This window comes from Grammomys surdaster, unplaced genomic scaffold (assembly GCF_004785775.1).
Source record: "Grammomys surdaster isolate TR1022 unplaced genomic scaffold, NIH_TR_1.0 126250, whole genome shotgun sequence".
Lineage (NCBI taxonomy): Eukaryota > Metazoa > Chordata > Mammalia > Rodentia > Muridae > Grammomys > Grammomys surdaster.
In genome coordinates this window covers 1-16,868 of record NW_021621050.1, presented here as the reverse complement: position 1 = coordinate 16,868, position 16,868 = coordinate 1, and the positions used below count along the sequence as shown (strand labels likewise).

Below are 16,868 nucleotides of genomic sequence, written 5' to 3'. Positions count from 1 at the left end.
CCTGGTTTTATGTGAACGTATAACAATGTAGAGTCCTTTTGAAAGACAAAGCATCAATTGAAAATGCCACGACCAGGTGTGGGAGAGGGAAAGATGCCCTCCCCTACAACCTTTGCTGCCTGCAGCAAGAAGAGAGCTGACCCCAATGTCCAAAAGAGCTGGAGCGTTGTCCCTGTCCCACAAAAGCTACAGCATTTGAGAGAACAGGCCCTAAACTTCACCTAGGCTACACAGAAGAACAATTCCAAGTGGTGTGGGTGTGGGTGTGGGTGTGGGTTTGGGTGAGCCAGCCCCAAGCAATTGAGAAAGGGAGAGCTGACCCTGCCAAAACAGTGCTGGAGAGCTTGATCTGGTGATGTGGGTGTGGGAGAGCTGGTGGGATGACCAACCAGCTACTACCCAAGCACAAATACAGGGCTTTGAGTAGGTCCAACACAAAATCTACTATAGCACATGAAGTGACCAGTACTGCTGATCCATAGCAGTAGGATACTTGTAACACAGGGCAACAACAGGGTATCTGAAAGGAGTACTAGTGAAGATCAATATTGATACCATAGCAGAATATAAAGTCCTTAAACCAGACCAGTGATTGATTGCAACAAACATTTGCAAGTAAAGATGTGTATACAACAGGGTATACCATAGGACACTATGACACACTACAGCTTCCATGATGAAATTTTTTTCTTTTCCTTTACTTTTGTTGTTGTTGTTGTTGTTGTTGTTGTTGTTGTGCTTCTTGTTATTGTGGTTTTCTGTTGGGGAGAGATTACAAGTGCAGAGGGCAGATATGAAGGGACAAGATGAGTGGGATTGTGGCACATGGTGAGAAGCTCACAAAAAACAAATATGTAAAAAGTTGTTTTTTAAAAGAAAACGCCACCACCAGAGAGACCTGTGGGCAAACCTATAACATATTTTTTAATTAGGGTTTGATATGGGTGGATCCAGTCTATTACAGGCAGTTCAACCCATGGGATAGGGAATCTGAGTGGTATAAAACAGTAGATTGAACATGACATCAGGACCAAGCCACTAAAGAGGACTCAAAAAAAAAAAACAGAAAAAAAGACAGTCAAAAACAACAACAACAACAACAACAACAACAACAACAACAACAAAAAACATTGTTCCCTATCACCTCTGAGAGAAAGTAGAAGTTGAATCCCAGGACAATTCTTGCCGAGTTCACTTTAGTCTGGCCTTGGAAAAATGACAGTGTTCAAGGCTTCCTGGTGTTCACCTTTCCTTGAATATGCTGTGGTTTCTTCAAATGCCTGACTAGAGTCCTAAGATACCAGGAAAAGTCTTATATGGTAGGTTAAGTGACTTTCCATCAAGGTCTTCCTTGATGGGGGTTAAGAGTCAAAGGACAAAGGCCATTTATCTCAAACATGTGTGTCCTGTACCAAGTGCTCAAAAATCAATATGGGATCACAGTGAAGACAGAAAAGAGGTACAGGCTAGGTATGACAGCCCTGTCTATTTAAGCTCTACACTGCACTGAACTATCACAAAAAATTACTTACTGTCCACCTGGAGTTGTATATGTGCTAATCCTATTTTCATATCTGTACTTAGAGTTCATAAGGAGTATAATTTGTGGCTATTATGTGTCTAGCAACCTCATTTTCCTGGACACATTCATGCCTTTGTACCAGGAAAGGGTTCAAAGATTCCCCGGGAGATTGTGAACAACTAGAAGAACACTTCCCCTTTCAGCAACATTGGGTGGCACTGATCCAATAGTGAGCTGGAGAGAGGGGGAAGAGGTCCACAAGTCCAAAGAAAGGATAGAAGAGAAGAAAAAGATCCATCAATGTTAGGACCTTTCAATTCGGCTAAGTGCCAAGGACCAGCCTCAGCTTGAAGAGGCATCTGAGGAAGTGATAGGGAAACAAATGACTCATAGTCAAATTGTATGTTACAAGCTGATGGCCTATGTTCTTGAGACATCCTTTCAAACTGTTGCCTCTCTGTTCTGCTCAAGACAGATATTCTTCCTTTTCTAAAAATTCCCAGGATAGCACTTCCCTTTAAGATCAAAGTCCAATCTTTTATTCACTATCAATGCAATCGTTCACTCCAGCTTTCATTTTGATTATCCCACAGATCAGCATTCTATGACCCTACACTCTTGACTCTTAGAGAGAGCCAGGGAGCAATTTTACATATATACATATGTATATATACAAAATTAATTCAAAGATCTGGAGATGTCCAGGGGAATAGCCTAACCATGACTTTTCTGGCACTGCACTGCCTGGTCCCACACAGCACAAGACTTTGACTACTTGACATCACTGTTCCCTGCAAACATAAACTACAAATTCAACCTCTGTAAAATGCTTTTCAGGACCATCAGGAGTTGAGTCTGGTATAGAGGTCTTGAGTCAAAGATTCCTGGTTCTCTCATCTCTGTAGGTATGCTATGTATTTCTCAACCAGGCCCAATGTTCAGTGCCTAAAGATCTTTCTCGAGAAGATATTCCTGGCTGAATTAACCAACATGTCTCCACCTATCTTAAATGTGAAGTCAAATAAAGGATTTTGATCTATTTCTACTATTCTTCATCACTTGTGTCTTGAAATAAATGTTCAAACCACTACATAGGGTCACAATGTAGAGGAGATATGACCACATGCCAGGCCTGACACGTGTGTGTGTCATAGAATGAACCCCACCCAGCACCCAGAGTTCACAAAGAATCACTTACTGTACACATGGACATATATGGATGTTATTGATACAATTTTTTATGTTTATTTAAAGTTCATAGAAAATAAAATCCTATGTCCTTCTGGGTGACATTGTGCAACAGCAAGGATCCATTTCTGTACACTGTCTCTCTACCACTGTGTTCAGGCCCTAAAAAACTTGTGTTAAACGCCAGTACATTCATTGCAATTCCAAGGTTCATATTTGTCACTCCTTTGAACCAGGCTATGCCTGTAAGATTCTCTGGTACATTGTAGACAAGAAGAAGGACATTTTCTCCTTCAGCCACTTGGGGTGGCACTAATTCAATGGTGACCTGGACAGTGGTGGGCAGGAACCAGGAGGCTAAAAGAAAAGCTAAAAGTGAAGAGAGAGAAACTACCACTATTGTGCAGGTGTATTAATAACTCAGATTAGGGGTATGGGTAGGGGTGTGCCCACCTTCTTTGATGGAGGTAAGCAACATGACCTCTACTCCCTCAGAGCCTCTCACTATACCATTAACATTAACTGTTTAATGTTTTACTGCTCAGATGTCTGCCTGGATTTTCATTTCATGTCCCTGTACTTGATGTAAGGATACTACTCTGATCTCCTCCTCTAAAGAGTTCCTCACTTTCTGAATTTTTCTCTGTTCTCTTTGTGGTATCATTGTTATCTTCTGAACACTCTGATGCCAGGTCCACTGGAACCAGAGCTTTGTGAGGACAGGGATTAGTCTGACCTTTTTGGAAATTTAAGTTTTAGAGAAAGACTCAGATACCAGTCTAAAAAAAGGAAAGAAAAATAGGAGGAAAAGAATGAAGTATGGAAAAATGATGGAAGTAGGGAGGGAGGAAAGGAATGAAAGGAAGGAAGGAAGGAAGGAAGGAAGGAAGGAAGGAAGGAAGGAAAAAGAAAGAAAGAAAGAGAGAAAGAAAGAGAGATATAAAGAGAGAGAGAGACAGAAAGAAAGAAAGAAAGAAAGAAAGAAAGAAAGAAAGAAAGAAGGAAGGAAAGAAAGAAAAAGAGAAAATGTGTTTTCATGGATTTATCCATGATTTCCAGGTTTGGAACTAATAACAATAATTATATTCAAGAGTGATTTAAAAGATTTTATGGGCTGGAGAGATGGCTCAGTGGTTAAGAGCACAGACTGCTCTTCCAGAGGTCCTGAGTTCAACTCCCAGCAACCACATGGTGGTTCACAACCATCTGCAATGGAATCTGATGCCCTCTTCTGGTGTGTCTGAAGACAGCTACAGTGTACTCATATACTAAAACAAATAAATAATTTTTAAAAAAGTTTTTACATTTCTTTATATATATTTGTATGTATGGATTTTGTGAAGGAAGGAGTCTATTATGTTTATTGCAGTTTCACGGTTCAAACTTCTATAGAGGCAGATAAAGGCTAGCAGGAGTCTGTTCTCTCTATTTATCATGCGGTACCTGAAGACTGAATTCAGGTCATATTTCCACACACTGTCACTGGCCTGCCTGTGTTTGGTTTCAGTTTGGAGAGTCATGTTGTCATGGTTGGAAATGTCAGTCTTTAAAACATAATAGCCAGTATTATTGGCTTGAGGCTTTTCTGTTTTACTCCTCACATTCTGTCCACAAATATCTATTAAGCTGCTAAGTCTCTATTCCACGCAATATCTCCTGCCCCGTGACTACCAGCAAAATCCTCAAGTCTCACCTCAGACTCCGATACTTTTTAGGAGATCCCTGCCTGCCTCTGAGTTCCCCTCAACCCATCACAGCTTTCCACCACCATCAGAGAGTTGATACCCTTATCTGTGAGCAGAAGACCCTGCCAGGATGTACACCCTTGTACAGAAGCATCAAGAAAACCTCCATCTCTCTGTTCACTGTACTGCCTTCTCTTTGAGAAGAAGAGCTTCCTCTCCAACACAGCACCAGCATCTGCTGTCCTTCCTCTTTCTGATCTGAGGGTTCCCTCAGGTAGGAGCACTTCCCAGAATCCCATGGCCTACGGGTACTGGAGTCTATGTTCACATATTGCAGTGCATATACTGGAGTCTATGTCCACATATTGCAGTGCATATACATTAGTCAAATGTACTCTTTTTTGGGGAAAAAAGAATACGTGGAACAAAGTACATTATAGACGTATTACTCTTTAGTCATATTCATTTGCACTTATGGTGTCTGTCTTAGTAAATAGTGTGACAAAGCCTCATACACAGAGATTCTTGGCACAGCGTTTAGTGTGTAAGTATGAGAAATGAAAATACACCGCATGGCCAGCATTAAGAAAGTGGTTGATCTGTGGCATCCTGATGACAGCAGGAGCTCCCACTCCTAGATTGCAGACAGTCACTCACTGAGATGGAGCTGCTGGAGGACTCCTTTGATCTTGAGAACAGCTCTAGTTCTAATCTGCAAAGCTCTGTCTGGGTCTGCGGCAAGAAAAATAATTTTATTAGAAAAGTTTGAAACAATTTAAATTATGTTAATGTGTCAAGAACCAAGACTAGGGCCTGACAAGGTAGATATCCCTATGACTTAAAACAAAACAAAACAAAAACAAAAAAAACAAACAAGACTGGATGCTTCCTGGACTTGGGGCCAAGAACTAGTATAGTATTTGTTCTTGCCAGTTTAATATTTGATACATTCTCTATCTGAGGACAGCTGGAACCTGGAATAGGAGCTTGTTGGCTCCACTCCACAAGATGACTTGGTATCGTAGTACCCATTGTCCTGGAATACTATTGGTAAATAAGAGTAAACAAGCAAACAACTACTCCAAGACTGGAGGAGTCAATTCTTCAGGTCTTCCCTCTTTGCCATAGAAGACTTTGAAACTGGCTGCCTGTGTACCAGGAAGCGATGCACAGAACAGGTGTGCTTGGCATCAGCCCCTTCCTGCTTTCTGCACTCCGCATGTTATGCTCTTGGCTTGCTCCTCTTCAGTGTGCATGTGTGTGCCTCTTCGTGTGCATGTGTGTATCAGGGATGTTCTATGTACTGATGGAAGCTTCCCCTTAAAATGTCCAAACTTCACCTCTTGATTTTTCCTACAGACAAGTAGAAGAATAAGTTTAATCCCTCAATGGTAGAAGATATCAGTGGTTCACTGGCCCAACCCCCCACACTGTGGCGGACCCTTTGTTAGGCACTCCATGCTCCATGGTTGGTCAAGGGGATTGATCCTTGGCTGTTCAATAGCTCATGACCACTCCTTCCCTTCCGGCTTATCTCTTCCCTGTCTCATTTCTTTTCTATGTTCACTTCTAGATTTCTACTTCCTGAAATAACCATGCAAACAAATAGCCTGCCACCCCACGTTACCTCAGTTTGTACTTTCAGGCAAAGGCAATCAAGACAGATGGAGCCCAGGAGGAAGCTGAGAAAGAGAGTTATACAATTGATGTCCAAATTTGGGAAGCAAACACATTCAAATGGAAGGTCTGATGGCTTATTCTTTGCGGTTCACACCTCTCCCACCCACCTCCTTTAGTACCTAAAGTAGATTGTAATCTTCAAAAGGAAAGACCAAAAGCTGACAATGTCCTTTAGTTTCATTGCTGGATCCTGAGATTTGGAGGCCAAGGCAGATTCATGGAACTGGATATACAGGCACTACTAACTCCACATAAAAAGCCTGGGGCCATAAGACTCAGAGCCTTCCCTGAGAAGAACTTCCACATTTGTTGACATACTATTCTCTCAGAGAAACATGCTTCGAAACAACAGAAATCCTAGTGCTGCTGAGTCCTGTGAATTCTTTACCATGTAAAATACTACCCAGTACCACAACCAGATGGTAGCAGAAACAGAATTCAAGTGCAGACAGTCTGCTCTCTAGCTTGTTCCTTTAATCATCCTGTTCAACCAAACATGTAGAATTGGTGTTACCGTTATTATTTCTTCACTTTGTCTTCTCTCTAAGCTTTCTTTGATGAATACACAGTATTTATAATCAAAGAGAGAGAAAGCTTGGAAATGGTGCTTGAGAGATAAGAAGAGTCAGAGAAAGGAAGCAGACTGTAGAAAGATACAACAGAGCAGTGATTTGTGAAAAAGGACCATGCTAAGTAAAAGACAACATTCTGGGAGAGATGCTCCCTGTCTGGAGATAGGCAGGACTTAACAGGTACATAAAACTGAGATCATACAGCAAAACACCATACATTGGATCTCATTAGCACTAAGATTGTGTGTTCTGTTAATAAAATGCTAAGTAACTGAAAAATCAACTCAGGCATTGAGAGAATGTCTACACTAAATATGTCTGATGAAGGACTGATGCCCAGTGTACATAAAGAATTTGTACAACTCTGTACTAAGGAAATATTAGAAATGGATAAAGTACGCATGTTTATATGCATCTATACATTTAGGAGTAGAACTTTTTGATGAACTGGTAAACTCTAAAGCTAAATTAAGCATTACATCAAATGTGGACAAAACATAGTAGTTAAATCTCATCAGAGACAAGTGTACGGTCAAATACTATCAGTTCCGATGCTCCCTGAAGTCTGTGTCATTCTCTGCTAATGGGAACTACTCCCAGGGAGTGTTTGGAGAGGGTGATGTTGAAGAGGAGGCTTCAAGCCACTGTAATACGGTCTCTGCTGTTTCTGTGCCCTTAGTCTGTTGGAGCCTCTGTGTTACAAAGCCAGTGTCTCTTTACATACAGCACACATTTAGGTTCTTCTGAACAGTAGTTCTTCCTCTTCCCATCTCAGGACACCTTTAAGTTTGTTTTGTTTTTAAAAATATAAACTGTTCGGCTGTGTAGTCCTGTATATCCCACGTTACCCTTGAGCTCACAATTCATAAGGACTGACCCTTCTATCTCAGCCTTCCAAGTTGCTGTGATTACAGGCATGTATCATCATTCTTGGTACCCTTGTATTCTACACAATTGCTGAAGAGTCCCCCAGATAATGTGATTTATGTTTTGTGTTAATATTTAACATAGTGGGAATTAGAGAAACTTAAGCAGATTTATTAATTTATTGAAAATAACAAGTGTTGGTTTTAATAACATAGGACCTCAGAAGCAGGGAAGATGGCTAAGTGAGCTCTGTGAACCAACATAGAATGACTTTCAAGCTGATATTAAGCAAAAAAGGAAAAACAAACAAAGTACCTCAGAAATATATCTATCTATCTATCTATCTATCTATCTATCTATCTATCTAGATATAGATATAGATACAGATACAGATACAGATATAGATATATAGTATGCCATAGTAAAAAGAAAGGTTTTTCTTCTAAATGAAACCTAGAGCTAATAAACCTGAAACCATCAGCAGATACCTACAGGATAACAGTGGAAAAGGCTAGGAGGGGAATGAGACTCCAAGCATATCTTTTACTACAGAGTATAGTAGTTGGGGAGAAGCGTCTAACACAAAGCCTTGTTTGTCAGTGAAGTGGTAAGTAGCTCGTGTGGCTAGCTAGGAGTTTCAGCTCGCTGACGGTGAGCATCATGAGAGAGTATTGTTCCACATGTTGACACTTCAGGAAAAGATCCAAATTCCAAGTACGATTCCATCAAGCTGAAAAGGATGCTGCACACGTGTAGGGACTGAAGCTTGGTCCTTAGCATCCACATAAACGTATAGACAAGCTAGGCGTGTGGCAAGCACCTGTCTGCCATCTCAGTGCTCACAGTGCAGGGTGAGTCCAGCTGAATTGGTGACCACAAGGTTCCGTACGATACCCTGTCTCAAAAAATCAGGTACAAAGTAACTAAAGAAGACAACTGGTGTCAATCTCTGTCCTCCATGTGCATGCATACACTTGCATGTGCTCGCACACACACTTACAAGTTCATGACTAAGACACATGGTCACCAGTAGGAAGCAAGTGTTTATAAACACACACACACATACACACACACACACACACACTCCTTAGTTGAACCATTCAAAGTAGGGTCCTCAGAGTGTGTCTGTGAGTGTGTTTGTGTGTGTGTGTGTGTGTTTATAACTATAACCACTGCTTCCTACTGGCGACCATGTGTCTTAATCATGAACTTTTGAGTTCCCAGAAGCAGAATAGTTATATTTGACTGATTATCAATTCTCAGTAAGTGAGTAGAGGGTTGTAAATGGGAATATTGCTAGTGCACCTGGGACTACCTTTGGTTAATACTCAAGCAAAGGTGGGAAGTTCTCTTAATTTCTTGAGGGAGTAAGTATCTCAGGAGAAAACTAGAGAGATGTTAGGGTTAAGACAGGGCAGTACTCTGTGGCCTCAGCTGGGGTTTAGTTCTAAACTAAACCACAGGGAGCTTTGAGCCTCACCAAAAGGCAGAGTCACCCTGCAGCAAAGGCCTGACTCTCTGAGTCATGCTTCTTGACTATCCACCCAGGGTTGGTGTGGGGGATAATAGCCTCAGGTGGCTCCTCTTGGATTGAAAAGAATTCTCTGGAGAAAGAGCTGTAAACTCTTAGCAACCAACACACACAACAACTGGGAGATAGTGCGCCTGCCTGGCAAAGGATCACACCTCTTACAGTCACCATCTCACGAGGTCATTGTGACAGTTCAGCGTGACATTACACAAACAGCACATCATCGAATAACATGCATGTGTGCTCTCTCCAATTTCTTTTTGTAAGCACTTAGAGCTATGAGTGTTCTTCTTAGTACTGCTTTCATGGAGTCCCACAAGTTTTGGTGTGATGTGTCTCCATTTTCATTAAATTCTAAAAAGTCTTTAATTTTTTTCTGTCTTTATTCTTTGAACAAGGCATCATTGAGTAGAGCATTGTTCATTTTCCACATGTATGTGGGCTTTCCATTGTTTTTGTCAGTATTGAAGACCAGCCTTAGTATGTCACACGCACCCACCTCGCCAGCAAGGAAGACACGGCAGACCTTTATTTCAGCTATAGCTCTTGCAAAGGACCCTGAGCGGGTAAGGAGCCTGACCTATATACTCTAACACTTAGTGTGTAAGTATGTGATTGGAGCACAAGGCAATGCTTCATTAGCATAAGAAAAGTGGCCTGAACCAAGCAGCCAGCACATGTGCAACAGGCTTGTTGACTCAAGCAGCCTAACCAGCCGGCGCCATCTTGAAATGGCGAATCGTTGTTTACTCAAACGGCCTCCTACATTAGTCCATGGTGATCTGATAGGATGCCAGGGATCTTTTTGTATCTGGTAAGGCCTGTTTTGTGGCCAATTATATGGTCTATTTTGGAGAAGATACCATGAGGTTCAGAGCAAAAGGTATATTTCTTTATTTTAGGATGAAATGTTCTATAGATATCTGTTAAATCCATTTGGTTCATATCTTCTGCTAATTTCATTGTTTCTCTGTTTAGTTTCTGTTTCTATGATCTGTCCATTGCTGAGAGTGGGGCATTGAAATCCCCCACTATTATTGTGTGAGGTGCAATGTGTGCTTTGAGCTATAGTAAAGTTTCTTTTATGTATGTAGATGACCTTGCAGTTGGAGCATAGATGTTCAGAATTGAGAGTTCATCTTGGTAGATTTTTCCTTTGATAAGTATGAAGTGTCCTTCCTTATCTTTTTTGATTACTTTTCATTGAAAGTGGATTTTATTTGATATTATAATGGCTACTCCAGGTTGTTTCTTGGGACCATTTGCTTATAAAATTGTTTTCCAGCCTTTAACTCTGAGGTAGTGTCTGTCTTTGTCACTGAGGTGCATTTCCTGTATGCACTAAAATTCTGGGTCCTGTTTATGTATCTAGTCTAATAGTCTATATCTTTTTATTGTAGAATTGAGTCCATTGATGTTAAGAGATATTAAGGAAAAATTATTGTTGCTTCCTGATATTTTTGTTATTAGAGGTGGAATTATGTTTGTGTAGCTATCTTCTTTGGAGTTGTTGGAAGATTACTTCCTTGCTTTTTCTAAGTAGTAGTTTCCCAGGTAGTTGTGTCCTATATTTCCTGGATGTTTCAGATAAGGAGCTTTTTGCATTTTGCATTTTCTTTGACAGGTGTGTCAATGTTTTCCATGGTATCTTCTACATGAGAAATTTTATCTTCTATCTCTTGTATTCTATTGGTATACTTTCGTCTATGACTCCTTATCTCTTTCCTAGGTTTTCTATCTCCAGCATAGTCTCCCTTTGAGACTTCTTTATTGTTTCTACTTTTATTTTTAGATCCTGGATGGTTTTGTTTAATTCCTTCACCTGTTTGGTTGTGTTTTCTTGCAATTCTTTAAGGGATTTTTGTGGTTCTTCTTTAAGGGAGTTATTTATATTCTTCTTAAAGTCCTCTATCATCATCATGAGAAGTGAATTTAATTATGAATCCTGCTTTTCTGGTGTGATGAAGTGTCCAGGGGTTGCTATGGTTGGAGAACTGGTTTCTAATGATGCCAAGCATCTTTGGTTTCTGTTGCTTATGTTCTTGCACTTGCCTTTCACCATCTGGTTAATTCTAGTGCTATCTGCACTCACTGTCTCTGACTGGAGCCTGTCTTTTCAGGTATCTTGCTTGTGTCAGAACTCCTCTGAATTCAGATGTCCCTGTATTCCTGTGATCCTGAGCTCCTGGGTGGAAGAACTGCTAGAACTTCCGCTTCCTCTGTGAACCTGAAATCCTGCTGTTCTTAGTGCAGTCGTTCCTTCGCTGCTGTGAGTGCACTGATTCCTCTAGGTTAGCTCAGGATATGGTAGCTTCTCAGTAGCAGACCAGCTAGGTGTCTGCCCCAGGCAAAAGGACCAAGCAAGGGGAGGAAGGGATGTGGTATTCCGGAGGGGTGGGGTTTGGGTGGCCAATGGGTTTTGAACACCTCAGGCTCCCAGATGTAGCTCTGGGAATAAGGTAGTGGGAACAGGTTCTTACCCACTGCTCTGTGTGTAGTGGTTCCTCTAGAATGGATCAGGATATGGTGTCTTTATGGGAACAGACCAGCTAGGTGTCTGCCCCAGCCAAAAGGACCAATCAATTGGCAGAAGGGAAGTAGTATTCCAGAGCAGTGGAGTTTGGGTGGCTGAGGAGTCCTAAGTTCCCCAGGCTCCCAGTTGTAGCTCTGGGGCATAGGTTAGTGGAAAAGGGTTCTTACCCTCCACACTGAGTGCAGTGGTTCCTCTAGGATGGCTCAGGATATGGTGTCTCCCTAGGAGCAGACCAGCTAGGTGTCTGCTCCAGCCAAAAGAAGAGAGACTTATAAACCAGAATAAAAATAAAAATACTCAGACACAGAGAAATTTAGACAAGTATTGTTAGAAATACCTAAAGACATATATGCAGACACAGGCGAAAGTGTTTCCCCTAGAGCCTAACAAGCCACTGCATAGTAAAATTTCAAATAGGTGATACAAGATTGTTAGAAAAGCAACCTTAAGTTGCTTTTATCCACTTGTATAGTAAGTTTATCCACTTACTCTACAAGGAATACCATGAGACAATAAGTACCGTCAAGGTTATGGAGAAATTACATAGAAAACTGTAGGCTGTCTTTAATGTGTTCTTTGATTCTGTATGTGATATTTCAATGAGTCTTTTTCCTTCAATGTTCATGGTGGAACTTTCTATCTAATTCCCTTGTCATGTTGTATCTTTGTGTGATTTAGTTACCAGGTTGATTGTGGCCTTAGAAAAGGAGTTTGGCAATCTTCCTTTTATTGATATTTAGTAGAATAGTTTGAGGACTATTGGTATTGGATCTTCATTAAAAGTCTGGTAGAATTCTGCACTAAAACTATGTGATCCAGGGCTTTTATTTGGGGGAGGGGTTATGGAAGACTTCTGAGGACTGTTTCTATATATTTAGGGGTTATAGAATAATTTACTTACATTACCAGATCTGGATTTAACTTTAGTAATTGGTATCTATTTATAATATTACTCATTTCAGAAAGATCTTCCAATTTTTTGGAGCATAGGTTTTTGAAGTTATATTTAATTATTATTATTATTTTTAATTTGCTTCGTGTCTATTGTTATGACTTCTATTCGTTTCTGATTTTGGTAATTTGGGTAGTGTCTCTCTGGCTTTTATTTTGTGTTGGTAAGGGGTTGTATATCTTGTTGATTTTCTCAAAGAATCACCTCTTAGCTTCCATAACTCTTTGTATTATTCTTTTTGATTATTAATTGATTGATTTGATGCCTGATTTATTTCCTGCCATCAAATCGTACCACCCTCTCATTGGGATGAGGCTTTGCCTCACCTATGGAACTGCAGCATGTAATAAATGATGCTCTTGCTGTTCTCTGTGGTGGGTGATGCACAGGACAGCCTCACTGAAAACCCTCCATAGCCAGGTTGCAGAGTGAATTGAAGAAGCCACTATGTCAGTGTTACCTGCACGATACCATAACACATTAACAGAGGTCTGTCCATACCTCAACAGTAGTTAGTATTCTGAGTCATATTGGAAAATGATATAGTGTGTTCATGAATGCACACACACACACACAAACACACACACACACACACCAGATGACATCTATGGGAGATATATTCCTTCTACCATGTGTTTCGCAAGGAAGGAACTCATGTTTCTAGGTTTGGCACCAAGGATGAAGACTAGTTGATCCATCTCATCAGCTGATCATCTCACCCAAGATATTTCATGAGCTTCTTATCTGTATTTATGTTCTCCGTGATGTGTGTGTGTGTGTGTGTGTGTGTATTATTGACATTGTGCACATTCTTTGCACCCCTAGAATTATGTGTGCATTAATAAAAATACAATAAAAATGGAATCCATGGAGGATGCTTGGTGTGTGGGGGAGCCTACAGGTTAGATTGACTTGTAGCACCTATGGGGACTCCCTTTTCGTTGTAGGTTACATCTCAAATGAAATTGGGTTCCTTATTTTATTTTTCTTCCCCTCTAGCCCCCAGACTAGGGGGTCAACCTACTACATTGTGAAAGCTATGCAAATACTCCACCTCTAAATCACATTCCAGGTCTGGAACTCAATTCATCTTCTATAACAATTACAGGGTAGACTGGATGAAGACACTCAGCTGACACTGTTGAATCTCAACACCGCTTCATGAGAATGGCTTACAAAGTGCTTTCAAGATTGGGGATGTTTAGCTAGCTGGGAGAGAAAATAACCAACCTCAGTCCACATTGTACATTAAGGACAGTTTAGTCTGATGAAGGCTGACATCAACTATTTTCTCATGTCATGTGTGCCAGTAGAAAAATCCAGGTGAATGTATGCATCTGGTAGGATTTACCAAACACACCACTCACTGTTGTGAGGACCTAGATGTGAGTACCAAGTACTAAGATATTCAAGGGGACCCAACAAATACAACAGGAACATGGTAGTGGTCTAAATCTAGTCTCACCTAGCTACTGGTGTGCTACTGATGAACATTTCGATGATGTCAGGATCAGCTCATAATAAGCCAAAGACCTGTGGTAGAGAGGAACCAAAGTTGCTTCCCTGATGCTCTGGCTGCTGAGCTTTTAAATGTTCTGGTTTGCCAGTGACTATTTGTGGATTGCTTATGCAACACTTTTAACTCTCAGACTGATCTCCAGTCTCCATCAGTCACTTCCATTCCATATTTCGTACAACAGTCACCTGGAAGAAGCACTTCCTCAGTAGACTCCCAGATCTGTCTCTATGACAAAGGGGCATCTTCAGCTGTCCCTCCAGGGCCCCACACTTGCACATGGTGATCTCCACCAGAAACATGTGGTCCTAGCTGCACACTCCATTCACTGTGGCTGCTCTTGAGCTTCCTCCCAACATTGCTTAGATTAAGACACTTTTCTTGTTATCTAGGCGGCTTCACTGTCCCCGCACATCCTACAGGAGGCTACTCTCAATGTTGAATTTTATGTATATGCCTAATCTACATCGCCATCCTATATTAGGAGTGAGAGATCTGATCTAAAATTGAAAATGAGGGATCCTGGGGCATTATCCTGAACACACGGAGAGCAGTGGGCACCCCAGAGACCTGCACAGATGCCTGGCAGCCTCCACAATGACCATGAGCAGCTCAAGCACCTGTACCTGCACACCTACCAACATCTCTCCATTGATTGCAGGTGATCCAGTCCACCTAATACACCACATGCCCTAGAAGGACAAGAGCCAACTGCAGGAGGTGTGGGGATGACTCACAGCTTAGAGCATCTGCTGTTTTCTCAGAAGTCTCACATGGTGCCTGACAATCATCTACAACACGGGCCATTATTCCTTTTTCTGGCCTCTGGGGGAACTACACTCAGGAGGGACTGCAGACATACAGTAGGAAAACAACCATTCACATAGATAATAAAAGTAAATCTAAATAATAGTAACAAAACACAGCAAAAGCATGTTCAAGAACAATAGCATCTATCAAAAGTTATTTCAGAGCATGACTTGGAAGGTCATTTTATCTGTTGTGTGGTTATCACTGATGATGTTTTGCAAGACAAACTGAGGCACATAACTCTGGGATTCCTGATTTATTTTATACACCTTTGTGAGTGTTGTTATTTCCTCGGCAGCTGTAGAGAAATGACAGTATATTACACAATATCTGGTTCACTGGGTCACTAAAGAATGTGTGTTGTAGACAGCTAGATTTTAGGAGTAAGAGAATACATCATAAAGTGTGTATCCATGGTGGAAGCTACATTATCCACTGAAAAGACATCATCACCTGTGTACCCTTGGTGGCTTTGAATTTCCTATGTAGGCCAGGCTGCTTGAAACTTACAGAGATCCAACTCTGCTTGTATGTTCTAAGTCTACAGGAGGGGACAGAACACATGAATAAGGAAGATGATCTTAAGAGTCAAGAGTAGCAAATCAGTTTTTAATCATAAATAAATGAAAAATTTTAAAAACATGCTTTAAAAAAGAACAGTTAATATAAAGAATTAAAAGCAAAAACCAGCTCTTTGTCCCATCTACTGCAAGAATGAAGAGCATTCTCAGCAATCAGACTGTCGACATTCCAGAGACTTTTGACATCACTGTGAAGGGGTGCACAGTCTTTGTGAAGGGCCCCAGGGGAACTCTGCGGAGAGACGTCAATCACTTCAATGTAGAGTTGAGTCTTCTTGAAAAGAAAAAAATGGTGGCGTAACAGAAAGGAACTGGCCACTGTCAGAACCATCTGCAGTCATGTTCAAAACATGATCAAGGCTGTTACACTGGGCTTCCGTCACAAGATGAGGTCTGTGTATGCTCACTTTCCTATCAACATCCTTATTCAGGCGAATAGGTCTTTGGTTGAAATATGAAATTTCTTGGGTGAAAAATACATCCACAGGGTTCAGATGAGGACAGGTGTTGCTTGTTCTGTCTCCCAAGCCCAGAAGGATGAATTAATCCTTGAAGGAAATGATATTGAACTGGTTTCAAATTCAGTGGCTCTGATTTAGCAAGCTACAACAGTTAAAAACAAAGATATCAGAAAGTTCTTGGATGGCATCTATGTGTCTGAGAAGGGAACTGTGCAGCAGGCTGATGAATGAGGCCTCAGACTCCTAGCTCCAGAAACAAGATCCTGATCACAAGTACAATTTGGGCTCTTTGAGGACAATAAAGGACTTATATATTGAAAAATCAATAAATAAAAGCAAAAACCAAAAATGAAAAATGATAACAAGAACATATAACTTCGGTATAACAATAAAAATGCAAACAATGGAAAACAAAACTTGAAACCCTAAAGAAAACATTGCTGAGTAGCATTCTCTCACTGCACATTTAGCAGCACAGACTAAAGCTGTTTCTCCTCTTGGACAGTTGGTGGCAATAGTCACCTCAGTTCTCTCTCAACTGGTCTTGTAAGAACAGGAAAGGGAATAAGTCTCACAATCAGCAAGGCTGGCTCACTGGCTGAGACTTAGGGCTTATTCACACTGAGGAACAAACTATGTGGAAGAAGATTTATCCAAGGAATTCTCTGGCTCTTGAGGATGGAGCTTAGCAGAGGGCTCCTGAGCTGGCAACTCATTCTGCAGGAGGTGCTCTTTCTGGGATGTGGCCAATTTCAGCCCTATTGCAGTTTCTGAGACCTGGGAGAGGAAGGCAGTTATTAAGACACAGGCATGTTGTTTCCTCATTTTCATTAATTCCTAAAAAGTCTGAATATTACTCAGCTATTAAAAACAATGAATTCGAGAAATTCTTAGGTAAGTGGATGGAACTAGAAAATACATCCTCAGTGAGGTAACCCAATCACAAAAGAACACACATGATATTCACTCA

The 16,868-nt window shown here is 41.0% G+C and overlaps 1 pseudogene; it reads right to left on the bottom strand.

Annotated features, from left to right (window-relative positions):
* Nucleotides 1-1,612: 1,612 nt before the first annotated feature.
* On the bottom strand, nt 1,613-3,079 carry LOC114613644 (annotated as a pseudogene).
* Between the last annotated feature and the right edge of the window lie 13,789 nt (nt 3,080-16,868).